This window comes from Hypanus sabinus, chromosome 23 (genome assembly GCF_030144855.1).
Source record: "Hypanus sabinus isolate sHypSab1 chromosome 23, sHypSab1.hap1, whole genome shotgun sequence".
NCBI lineage: Eukaryota > Metazoa > Chordata > Chondrichthyes > Myliobatiformes > Dasyatidae > Hypanus > Hypanus sabinus.
Genome location: NC_082728.1, coordinates 43,228,109 through 43,242,118, shown reverse-complemented (window position 1 = coordinate 43,242,118; position 14,010 = coordinate 43,228,109). Strand labels below are relative to the sequence as shown.

At 37.9% G+C, this 14,010-nt stretch overlaps 1 long non-coding RNA gene across 2 annotated transcripts in view; it reads left to right on the top strand.

The window, feature by feature from the left end:
- The window catches only part of LOC132380158 (uncharacterized), a 32,753-nt gene extending 21,925 nt beyond the window's left edge, over nt 1–10,828 (top strand). For both annotated transcript variants that reach the window (XR_009507671.1, XR_009507672.1), the window contains exons 2-3: nt 6,953–7,042; nt 10,274–10,828. This is a non-coding gene — a long non-coding RNA (uncharacterized LOC132380158). The remainder of the gene's footprint in view (nt 1–6,952; nt 7,043–10,273) is intronic.
- The last annotated feature ends 3,182 nt before the right edge of the window (nt 10,829–14,010 follow it).

Below are 14,010 nucleotides of genomic sequence, written 5' to 3'. Positions count from 1 at the left end.
ATCTATTCCTCAATGTCTTGGTAGCTATTGGGGGATCTGCAGTACAATCCCATCAGTGTGATTGCACCCTTCCTGTTCCTCAGTATTATCTAAATGGAATCAGTGACTGACTCCTCCATTACATCTCCCCATAGTGCAGCTGTGATATTGTCCCTGATTAGTGGTATTACTTCCCACCTCCCCTTTTACCTCTTCCTTTATCTTTTCTAAAACTTTGAAAACCTAGTACTTTGTACATTAATCACCCATTCTTGCCCCTCTTTCTACCAAGTTTCAGTAATGGCCACAACATCATAATTTCATGTACTGATCCATGCTCTAAGTTCATCACCCTTACCCATAATACTCCTAGCATTAAAATATGCACACATTAAACTGGCCGATCCATCATACCTGTTATTTAGATTTTGACTTACAGTACTTTCCCTGACATCTAACTTCCAGCCAATCCTCCCCTTACTGAGCTGGTGCTCCGGTTCCCAGCCCTCTGCAGAAGTAGTTTAAAGTCTCCTGAGTACATTGTACACTTCTACCAAGTCACCTATCATTATCCTTCACTCCAAGAGAAGAGTCATAGTTCACTTAACCTCTAGTCCAGGTATCATTATGGCAAATGTCCTTTGCACCCTTTCTAAAGCATGCACATCCTTTCTGTAATGAGTCAACCAGAACTGAACACAATACTTCAATAATATGGACTAATCAAGGTTTTATTGTGCTGCAACATTACCTCACGGCTCTTGAACTCAGTCCTATGACTAATGAAGGCCAACACACCATACACCTTCTTAATGGGCCTGTCAACTTGTATGGCAATTTTGAGGGATCTATGAATGTCAAAATCTACAGCACATTACATGCCCTTTGGCCTACAGCATTGGGCCGACCATGTAACCTACTCTAGACTCTGCCTAGAATTTGCCTACTGCTTAGCCCTCTATTTTTCTAAGCTCTACGTACCTTGTTTTAGAGTAACAGGTGATTTTCTTTGCACTGCAAAACCAAAGAGCTAATTATTGACAACAAAAGGAAGAACCTGGAGATCTGTGAGCCAGTCCTCATTAGCTCATGCCAGGTGGAGAGGGTCTTTATATTCCTTGGCACCATCATATCAGAGGGCCTGTCCAGGGATCAGCACATAAGTGTCATGACAAAGAAGGCAAAACAGGGCCTCTAAATTCTTAGAAATCTGCATAGATTCAGCGTCTCACCAAAAACTGGAACAAAATCTGGACATGTACAAGAAGATCACTCTGTTGCTCCACACTACCAAGAATCCTCCCATTAACCCTGTACTCTGCCTTCAAATCTGACCTTTCACAATGACTCACTTAACAGTTTACAAGGTTGAATTTCATCCGGCACTTTTCAACCCAGCCCTGAATCCTGTCAATGTTCCTTTGCAACCCACAACAACCCTCCTCACAATCCATAAGTCCACCAACTTTCGTGTTATCTGCAGACCTGCAACCCTACAAACCTACCCTTCCACTTGTCATCCAAGTCATGTGTAAAGATCAGAACAAGATTGCTGTGGAACACCACTGGTCACCGAACCCCAGGAAAAATACACTGGAATGGACAAGTGAAGTACTAAACCTGCTCAGCCTTGTTGATCATTGTTGAGCATTTTCTGCTTTTTAATTCATAATTTCTCAATACTTTGATCAATCAATGGTTTAAAATCTGCACTCAATGGGAACTGGATATTTATTGCTTATTTATTATTATTTCTTTTTCTTTCTTTCTGTATTTGCACAGTTTGTTTTCTTTTGCACATTAGTTGTTTCTCCACAATAGAGTTCCATATCTGAATCAGGTTTATCATCACTCACATATGTTATGAAATTTGTTTTATAAGCACAGCAGCCATTCAATGCAATACACAAAATTACGAGAGAACTGTGCAAGTGTCTTAGGCTCCCTAGCTATATTTATGTTTATAAGAGAGTTTTGCACAGGACTGTAAGTGACTTTCATTGTATAATGATTATTAGTGCCAGATGGGGTGGTTGGAGTATTTCAGAAACTGCTGATCTCCTGGGATTTTTGTGCATAAGTCTTACGGTTTACAGAGAATGGTGCCAAAAAAATCATCCAGTGAGTGTCAGATCTATGGGTGAATACGCCTTGTTAATGAGAGAGGTCAGAGGAGAATGGCCAGACTGTCTCAAGCTGACAGGAAGGCAACCGTAACTTAAATAACCATGTGTTACAGCAGTGAGCATCTTTGAATGCTCAACATGTCAAACCTTGAAGTGGATGGGCTACAGCAGCAGAAGACCACAAACATCTAGAAATACACTCATTGACCACTTTGTTAAATACAGGAGGCACCTAATAAAGTGGACACGGTATATTCCTATAACTTGGGAATTGTCTCCTTCAGTTACCCTGCACCACGTTTAATATCACAAAATATTACCAAAATAACTAAATTAATAAAGAACATGTGAGACTTTTAGTAATGCATAAATTTCACTTAAGGGGCATTGTCATGTCTCAAAATATTTGGCACATGTGATTTTTTTGGTCAGATTTATGGGTGTTAGCCATGTGATTATGATATAATTTCTTCATTGTTCATGCATTCCATTTATTATAATATGAAAGCTGTGCTTAATGAATGTGTGCTTCTTGGGAGCCCATATCCGTTTACAGACCTTGGCAGTTTTGCAGTGCTCAGAACACCTTTTCCTCAGATTATTCCACACTTAACAAAAAGAAAATTCCAAATTGATGAAAAGCACCAAAGCAAAGACACTTTGGCAAATTGTATTACCAGAATGGCACAGTTTCTCTGTACATTACAGGAATTCTTATATCTTTATGAGACTAAAGCTGTATCAGAATACTTTCCACAACTTTTCAATTATACACACAATGTTTATATTAATGGGGAAGATGGTTTCTGAAGGTTGTTTTTCTTGAGGTAGTTAGTGGGGATAAGGTCCCAATATTTATTACATGCCCCCAATGGGATGCATCTCAAATAGCCTCTAACAGCCAAGACCAGCTCCTGGCCTTTGCGTGTGCTGTAGCTACCAGGCCTGCCAGAATGGTTTGTACTCACAGAAGAAAGGCCAAAGGTGGGTGACTGGTGCCTAAAAACAAGTCACTTTGGGCAGATAGAGCTCATCAGCTCTGGTTGGCAGCTCATCCAGGAGAACTTTGATCACAATCCTCCATTGCCTTATGGCTGTAACAACTCATTGGAGAAGTCTTTGGGAATAAACCCTGAGGAAAAATCCAGAGCTGGAGTCCCTAAGGCAGTCCTATATTGAGTTCAATGCTTACTGGGAACTCCTACGACGGCTTTGCTGTCAAACTGTATTGGTTTCTGCCATTCCTTTAGACTCATCAGCTGCATGGAGAGGGGAAGTCTGCTATAAGGGCAACATCTTGCTCTCCATATCATACTACCTTGGCTTCCTTGTCACATAGACAGCTGGGATCCAAAATCTATGATTGACCCTGATCAATGGAGGAGGAATTAAAGATTTCATTGAAGAATGTACCCTAAATCTTAAATGTTACAATTTGTGAAGACACCTAATTCTGTTTCATGTAACGTATATCGTTCAATATTGTTTTGCTAATTGCTCAAGCAAATTTTTGATTCCATGCTCTGTTTTGTTTCACCCTAAAATGATTTAATTTTGCTATAACTTCAATATTTTTAAGGAAGAAAATAAAAGAGAAAAATCTGTTGCCTGTATATACATTCAAATCTTAAGAAGTTACAAGTAGCAAAGGAATTCAGCAACTATGGCAAAACTGTAAAGTGTGAAAAATATTTGAATGGAAGAATTGAATATTCTTGAAATTAAAGTGTTTTGGGTAAATTAATTCATGTACTCTTTTATATAGGCAGCTAGATTATGCTAAGTGGTAGACAATACTTCTTTTTGCATGCATCTGGACAGATATTTAATGGAATATGCATCTTTCAAACTACTGAAACAAATTTGTACAGGCAAGATTGTAATCACAGCTTGATGAGGGATATTTATACTGTGTTTGGCAGGATTATTTGAATTTTCAACTCCAATTAAATATAACCTTGTTTTTCTCCTTGAAAAATATTTGTTGGACACTTTGATATAACATGATTGGATTCACAAAGTAGAAAACTATGTATTGTAGGAACCATTTTATCATTTCCTTTGTATGCAGTGATACTGAAACAAAGACCACAGCAGTAGGTCCACACAGCATAGATAATCCACTTCAGACTTCCACTGTCTAAGTCTGAAGTCATTAGAATGAAAGGAACGTGAAGTTATGAAGGGTAAAAATGCAATTTGTGGATTAAGTTGTACTTCTTAATGATTGATATGGGAATAGTTTCCAAATATATTTTGAAAGTTTAATGAAACTCAAACCTCCCCAGAGAGCAGAAAAATGCATAAACTTTTAGCTTATTCAATTAATTTTATCATTTGGGTTCTTTTTCTTTGCAAATTTGTGACCGGGCGTTTGAATCCATCAAGGTAATTGCTCTCAATTCCTTTTCAGTGAAAAGTTATTCCAATTACTCATGAGTTGAGCAGTTCTGGGAATGAATTTTAAAAATGTGAATATTTTGTAACTGTTTTCCCTCAGGCAATCCTCCAACACCATCATGTTCCTCCGCTCCATCCCATCAACAAACATCATATTGCTATCTTCTTTCAAATAGTGCAATAGAATTATTTAAATTCCAGGGACAATATAGCCTTTGCTTTAAAGTGTCATTCGACAGAGCTTCTGACATTTCTTTATCATTGCAAGGAGATCACACCTAGTTTTATATATTTAACTCCATGGGCATACTTGAACCAGTATCTCTCTGGTGCAGAGGTAGTAATTATTCCACTTAGCCAAAGCTGACACCCAGTCTTCAGTTATCCAGAAGCTTTTGTAAACTTTACCCTCCACCGCCATTTCACCTCCTCTACCCAGCGCAATCTGAGATTTAAGTATTTTCTTTTCCATCTCATTAATCATACAGAAGGAAGATCTGCGATGCAAGTCCGTTCTGAAGTTGGTGTGCCTTTAATTTCAGAACTTACAGCAGTATTAACAGATACCCAGATGCTTTATAGACAAATAACTGATCAAATTTAATTAAAAACATATCATTTGTTGCAGCACATATAATACGAGACTGGTAAACATTTCACAAGGTATTAAGTGCCATCTTGGCAAAGAGAGTGGAAACCATCATCGACACATCTTCTCACAGCCTTTAAACAAAATCACAGCCTTAACAGTGTACCACTTAACATAAAAATTGTATGATATACAGTATGTAACAAGATTAGTATCAAAAATACACAAAAATTCAGCTGATGAACTCAAAGGCAATTTATCTTTGCTGATTTTGAAAAAATGCTTTTGATGGTATTTTGAATAACAACAAACAATGTGTTCCTGCTGCTCAGTTTATCTTGGACTTGAGGTAACTGGTCTTCTAAAATTACCAAGAATAAAGGAGGCCACCCTTGCCGAAACAAATAACAAGAATATCCACTGACAGAAGCTCTGTCAAGTGCATTAATTAAACAATGAGAGCTGCTCTTTTTTCCCCCCAAAATGCAGCTTTGGACATCCAGTTTCAAGAATTTTTCCACGGTTATGTGGTCATTTTGCAATGCAGCATCATTGTTAGACAAGAAAAAACATTAAAGAAATTTGCAAATAATTTGCAAAATATAGAATCCAATTATGAGATGAGTTGAGATCATTGTCTCTGAAAAATTGAACATGGGTATTCATTCCTTTCATGGTATCATTTAGCAAAAGATGTCAACTGCACTTTATTCTTTTTGTTAGTCAATGGAGGAATCATATTCAGGACCATCAGCTGTTTATTTACTATGAAAGTGTTCAGGCAATGTCTGAGCAGGGGATTCTGTATTCTTAATGTGAAAACTAATATGCTTTGTGTATTGCAAGTGACAAACAACAAACACCATCTACCTGATGCTGTTTATCCTCAGGACAGACTGTAAGTTGTTTGAGGAATGGACATCAGAAGATGTGAATATTTTCACCCTAACGTATTTCTTCTATCTATTTATTAACCATACTATTGTAACATTAGCAAAAATAAATGAAGGAATTTGGTTTTTGAGAGGACACTGCACCTTATGTACCTTTGTGAAAAAGGTATGGTCAAGGTGAAGTGAATTGATTTTTCAAAGCTGTATAAGTAGTATTCTCTTTTGATTATGTTTTTAGCATCTATAAAATGTAAAAGGACTTTAAGAACTATGTGCATCTTGTGTTTTGACTTTTGCTCCAGTTATACCAGCTACTGCTGTTGGTTGAATCTTAAAAACATCCAATAAAAGGTATTTTTTTACTATGTTTATCCTTGTTATTTGATTCACTGGCAGTATAAAAGAGACTATATTCATCATATTTTTTTCTATTTACACAACCATCCTCTCTCTTGCATAGCATTAGGAAAATCCCAATAAATGTTTATAAAGCATCTCAAAAGGTTCTGATTATAATTTATTTTTTTTTAAAAAAACTCCTTTAATCTGCTAGTTGCCTCGGAAGAGGAAAAAATGGTAATTCTCAAAGAACAGTTTAAAACAGCCACCACATAGCATTTCGTTTCACAAAGATCTCTCATAGCAAACATCAACATATCTATTCCAGGAGATTAGTACGTAGGACAGTACAGGACTGAACAGGTCATTTGGCCCATGATATTGTACCAATATTGATGCCAATTTATACTAAGTGTCATCACCCAGTGTATCTGGAAAACAGTCTGCAATGTACAAAGTGTTACATGTTTCCTGGAGGCACAAGAGATTGCAGATGTTGGAACCTGGAGCAACATACAAGGTGCTGGAGGAACTCAATGTATCAGGCAATACCTGCAGAGGAAAATAGACAGTTGATATTTCAACTGAACCCAGGTGAAACATTGACTGCTTATTTTTTTCCACAGATACTGCCTGACCTACTGAGTTCCTCCTGCTTCACATTTGTTGCCACCTGTGACCTTGAACCATAACTGAAAATGAGATCATAAAGTCAGGTAAGGCTGTTGTGTACTGTATTTAATATTTCAGTTATATTTGAGTAATCTTTTGTGTGTGTATATGTATATATATATATATATATATATATATATATAGAGAGAGAGAGAGAGAGAGAGAGATTGATTAAGTATTCTTGTTCATTTCATTAATTAATTCTGGGTTAGATGCATAATTGGGTGAATTGCATACATCATCATGCTCCCACGTGACACGTTCACACCTCGCTTAAAGTAAACACAAAGTTAAACCGGCGTTCCCAGACTCTCGTGTCTTCCTTTGAAGTTACAAAACATAACAGTTGTAAACTCAGACAGAACATCCATAATGTTTGCTGAAGTACAATTCACCAGCAGTCTGATTTATCATAATACAGACAGGAATCACATTTGCCTGATTGTCCACCATTCTCTGGATACACGACAAGTAGCCCAGCAGCAGGGAATGGCAGAACTTTGGCATGGCGCATGGAGATCCTTTGGGATTAACATCTGATGCCTTTACTGTCCAAGGCAACCATTATGGCTCAAATGATTACAAAACCATCTACTGACTCATCGTAAGCTGAACAAACATCCCATAGCTGATAATGGCAATCAGTAGCCATTCTCTTTATATTCTCCTGCATCTGGAACAACACAAGAAAGGAGAACACTATTGCAAATGATGAACATTACACTGGATACTGTACCGTGCAGAGAAAAGCATGATAGATTGATTTATACTGGGGGATGTTATGTAAATATTTAGATCAAAATGAAGATCATGACAATGGAATAGAACACAGGTCTGTGGCACTTAAGCATAATAACTGTACAATAGTAATTTTAAAAAGGGAGTTTCAGACACCCAGAGGTCAGGGAGAATTTATAGAAAGAGAAAAAGAGTTCACATTTCAGGTTTGAGATCCTTTGGCAGAACTTCAGTATATCAGATCTGAAGTGTAATCGTTCTCTTTCCATAGCTGCTGCCTGACCTGCCTGAGTGCTCACAGTATTTTGTATTCTGCTGAAGCTGCTGTCTTCCCCCTTTCTTCATTTAGTTCTACAGCTTCCCCCAACTTAGACATTACACCACAGTAACAAGATGAATGGTGTTGTGCTTGGCCGAACAGCAAATACAGCATCTTTATTCTGCTTTTGGTAGACTGGGAATATCTGAATAAGCATTTCTTGCTTATTTTTAATCACTTTTAGAAAGATGGTGGTGAGTTATAGTCTTCCTACTAAAGGTGCTCCCACAGTGTTGTCAGGTAGAGTGCGGGGTTTAGACCAGCAATGTGGGAGGCCTGATTACTTAGTTCCATGTATTCATGGCATCCTAATGTGCTTTCTGATTATCTCCATCTTGGTGGTGAAGGTCATGGGTTTGCAATGTGCTGTCACCTAGCCAGGTTGAGTAACAGTAGTGCATTTTACAAATACTACACTTTGCAGCCTCCATATGCCAGTGATAGAGGGAGTGAATGGTTGTTGTGGTATATGAGTATCAATCGAGTGGACTATTTTGCCCTCGATGGCATCAAGTTGATGGAGCTGGACTCATATTCTGCTATACTCCTGGTTTATCACTTGTAGATAGTGGAAAAGTTTTAGGATGTTCAGAGATAAATCATTCATCAGAAGATGACATAAACTTTGGCCTGCTCTCATAACCATGTGGCTTGTTCATCAGATGTGTCTGGTCAATGGTCACTTTGAACATGTTGATGGTTGAGGAAGCAAGCAAGCAACAAACAATGTGCTGGAAGAGCTCAGCCAGTCAAGCAGCATCAGTGGAAGGAATGAAGTGGGTGACTAGGGCTTGGTGTTATACAGGGAGAGTGATATAAACGATAGGTTCAGAGGATATTTACTGAACAGAATTCAATATTGAATTTCATGGGGAGATGTCAGGGCAAGTTAACAGAAACATGGTGAAAGAGTAGGGTTTTAACAAGTGCCTTATAGAAGAGAAGAGAGGGGGGAGGGGTGTGTGAGGGAGAGAATGAAGACATCTCTTGCAAAGGTTTACTTGAGATAAAGATGCCAAAAATTCCAAGATACATACAGTGCTTTATAATGAATTGGAAAATAATTTGTAAAAAGCAGATATGAACAAATGGTGTGATTTTGAGTTTGAAATGAGACCTCCATCAGTCACGGTTGACCATGGAAGTTACATCGTAGCTGTCAAGAGACATAAGCCAGGGCAGTACGACGTGGAGAGCAAGCTGTTGCCAATGTAGCAAGCTCCCCCTCTCCATCTCTTCTGATGAACCCAAAGCAACAGCAGAGACCAATGTATTTTGGAACCAGCAGCATCACAGGAGTTGCCAGTCAGTGTTGAAATCAACGTAGGACTGCTTTTGGGATTCCGGTTCACAAATCCTTCCTCGTGAGTGGGTACAGCCACAAGCCAGCAGAGATCAGTGTCTTCCTTCTTCCAGATGAGCCGCCAACCTCAGCTGATGAGCCCCATCTGCCAAAGTAACTGGTTTTAAGGGGCCAGTAAACCACCTTTGCCCCTTCATCTGTCAGTAGAAATGGTTCCGCAGGGCTTATAACTAAGCCAAATGTGAAGGCCAGGAGCTGGACTGGGTTGTCAGGGGCTATTTGAGGTGCAGGCCATCAGGAGCATTTAATGGGTAGTGGGAGCTTGCCCCCTTGCCATCCCCAGCTTTAACGACCTTAAGGAACCATTAAAATAATGTTAGTGAGACTACAGAAAGAGTAAGATATTTTTTCTCATTATTACTTGATCAAGTAACAAGTCACTAGACTTGGTTATTGTGTAGAATTGTTGATAATAGGGGAGTCTGAGGAGTAAAATATGCACAGAATCAGAGTAAGTTAAAAGGCAATCCTTCAGCATGCTCATATTCACCTCTCAGTGGCCTACTGTGGCCTAGGGAAGGGCTCAAGAACGTTTGACTCGCCTGTTGTCAGTGAGAGGTAGTCCAGGAAAGAGCAAAAAGAAAAAGAGAATTCATAGATCGTTGCAAAAATAAATTTCTTTCAGAATTAAATAAGCTGACTAATCTGTAGAAGTGCACTTTCTGCTTATACTCAAATTTATGAATCAATTAGCTTCTGTAGTAATTTTGTAATTGCTTTTACTTTGACATCTGTGAGATTACATGACTTGTAAAATTTTCATTGGCCTTCGTAGCTTTAACTGAAGGTAAATTGAAAGTCTGTTTGAGTTTCCTCTTCCTCTTCTTATCCTTGAAACCATCTTCTCTCTAATAGGTGAGTTCTGACTACTGCCATTGCTGTGTTACCCCACACACAAGTCCTAAAGGATGCAAGTTGCCTTGGAACAGTGGGACAGTTGGAGAAGAGATGCAGAATTTTTTCGCTCAGAGAATGATAGGATTCTGGAACACTCTCTGTAAAAGATGATTGATGTGGACGGAAGCATCATGTTAAAACCTTATTTGGAAGTGTGCTTCAGGAGCAGTAATCCATAAGGGTACAGTCTGAGAGCAGGAATGAAGAATGAAGTTGGGAAGTACATTATCGATCACCACTGACATAACATTGCACCCTGTTGTCTCCCTGCACTACACTTTCTCTGATTGTAACACTTTGTTACTGTTTTCTCTTCTGCTACTTCAATGCACTCTTGTAATGAATTGAGCTACATGAATGATATGCAAACACAAGAGATTTCTCAGATGCTGGAGGAAGAGTCCCAGCCTGAATTGTCGACTGTTTATTCCCCTCCATAGATGCTACCTGACTCGCTGAGTTCCTCCAGCATTTTGTGCATTTTGAACAGTATTAAAGACAAGATATTTGTTGTATCTCAATAAATATGACAACAATAAACCAATTTACCAACTTAGCAGTGATGGGCTACATGGTCTCCTCTGTGTTGTATTTTTTTATAATACTATGACTGAATGGTAAAATTTAGAACAGGTTTTATTCCAGGTTTCAGTCCGACTTCTTCCCCATGGATGTGTTGCATGCATTTTGCTTTGGATGTTGCTGGCTTACAAAAGCAACTCACCACATAGTCCTTTGGGCTATTCCCATAACTTATCAGATTGAAAAGCTGGTGACTATCACAGGATTAGAATTGTGTCCATTTATGGATCACAGCCCCTTTGGCCGAGGAATAGGATAAGACCTAAAAAGGGAATGAGAATAGATATAAGATAATAAAGAGAAAAGGAATGCATATCATTATCAGGACCTGAGAAAATGGTAAAATGTGTATTGTTATATTTTCAGTTGAATGTTAAATAAATATAGTAATCTTTGACATCTGAATTCTGATCTGCGGTTTATTTATATGGACCAAGAAATCGTAAATTACTGATAGAAGAGTTACAGGTTAATAGGCGCAGGCCATCGAGTCAGACTTCTTATAGTTACCCTCTTGAGATCAAATAAATAATCAAGGTACTTAAAATACAGAATGGCGCCAAAGCATAAGTAGAATATTGCTGAGCAAGTAAATATTTAGTGATAAGAACAGTTAAATCACTCCTTTGTATCAGGTTATTCTCGTTATCACAAACTACAATCTCCTGATGTCGAAATGATGGTGGATTTGATAAATATTATAAAGCCTCAGCACCAATAATGCTGAATAAAGATACATGAGAAAGATCTCGATGCATCAGATTATGCATACGAAGTAATTAAAACTGCATGATTAACATTAACCATTATACACCATCAGCTCTCACCCTTAGTCAATAAACATCATAGTATAAATATTCACAGTTATGGCCTGGATTGCGATATATTAGGACATTCAAGTTCAGCAGTCACTGCAAACTATATTTCCATTGACTGGAATAACATCTTAAGAACTCAAATGGAAAATAGAGCATCAAGCTGCATTTGCAGGGAGATGCTGCACAACCCAATGATTTTTCCAATTTTTTTTACTTGCGCTATGTTCCATCATCTCTTGAACAACACTCACAAGATATCGAGCATCTTTCTTAACTCTGCATACACATTTTGTTTTTCTACAGCAGAATTTGTGCAGAAGGTATAATGTCAGAGTTTAATAGTGTTGTTGAACCATATAATCAATAGGTAGTTGGATAGATGACACCATTTTGCCTACTGTTACTTAAATATTATCAGCCAATAAAACCTGTTGTCATTGATCTTACATTAATTGTCTTGGAAAGACTGAATTTCACAATCGACTTTTGCAGCTGGTGAAGCAAAGCTCAATCGATATTTTTGTAATCTGTACAATTTTGTGAGCGTGTGCTTTTCTAATGAAAGATCCTGCACCAGGAGCTCATGAAAATCTAGTCCAATTCATTATTTTCTTTGTTCATAAATTTATGAACCTATCACAAAAATATGTGTGTATTCCATTAGAAGTGTAACAAAGTTTTTTTTCATAAAATGTTGTTGATAAGAGTAGCCAAGATAAACCAATGAGGTCCACCTAAATGTTATGTGACCTCATGAAATTGCTTCTTCCTGATAGCTGGCAACAATGCATATCACATTCACTAAGGCATTTTCCACTGGAAATTGCAGTTGAAATTGTAACTCCCTTGAGGTGATCAAAGTTTAATCTGAAATGCTAACATTAACTTAATAGAACAAATTTCCATGTTGCAAAATCCATGTTACCAGAGAATGTTGGTGCTATTTATTTAACGCGATAAAATTCTATGGGCTGAATGTGCCAGCTATGGCCAAAGGTTTTGAAATGGACTGTCAGTTTTCTGTGATTCAGCCTTGAAGAATTCCCCAGCCAGCATTTTATTGTGAAGTTGCTGCTTAAATCCAATGGGAGACCAGACCAACAACAAGATTGGAGACCAAAGCCATTCTCAGCCTGTGGAATTATGGAGATAAGCTTTTGTCTTTTGATTTAAATTTGGTTTGTTTTTCATGATTTTGAAATGTTTCTATCAACTTTCATAACTATTTTATTTGTAATTATTTACATGAACATTAATAGCTTTTAAATATTTTTGACTATTTTTGATTATTCAGTGGCCTCACAATCTTGTACAGAAGTTAATGTCTGCACCCAGGTTTGACTTCTGGGTGGGGGGAGGGTATCTTGGCAAAGCATCATCTGATTTCATTGATAGATTGATTCAGATACAATGTGGAATAGGCCCTACTGGCTCTTCAAGCCACACCACCCAGTAACCCTGATGTAACCCTAGTCTAATCATGGGACAATTTGCAATGACCAATTATCCGACCAACTGGTAGGTCTTTGGACTGTGGAAGGAAATCAATGCAGTCATGGGGAGAATGTACAAATTCCTTACAGGCAGCGATGGGAATTGAACCCGGGTTGCTGGTATTGTAAAGCGTAGACCTATGGTATAGCATAGAAGCACTATGCTACTGAGCCACTCTATTTGGTTACAGAGTGCAGAGTGTCAGCAAAAACCTAGCCTCTACATCTGATGGGGACCACAGGTGCACACTGCGAATGACAGACCGTTCCAGGAAAATTTGGTCCTATATTACAACTTCTGCTGTAATTTAAAAAATTACAAAAATAATTTTCAGTACTATAATTAAAATATTAAAATCAGAAATAAATAACTTAAGAGACACTTTAGTAATGAAAAGCAAATAGAAGAATGGGGTGTAAACAAAGAGCAAATTAGATAAACATGGAATCAGAATAAAAACTGACAGTGGCAACGTTGCCTCTGAAACTACAATTTTCTGTAAAAATTTGGCATCAGGGGAAAACTGCTCATCTTACTTGGTATACAAAGCTCTGGTCCCACAGCAAAACGGGCTATTATTAATTGCTCTCCCTAAGGACTTTGCAAACCACTAAGGTCAACCTAATCAGAAATCGTTAATAAATGCAGGTCTTGCAAGTGAAGTCTGCAGCCTGTAGGTGATTAACAGAAGTAAAATCAGAGGATTTATCATAGGTACTTTCAGAGGAAGTTGCGGTGACCTGAATTTTGATTTGTCTTTATCATAGATACTTTCAAAACAAAAATAAAGTACTAAAAAAA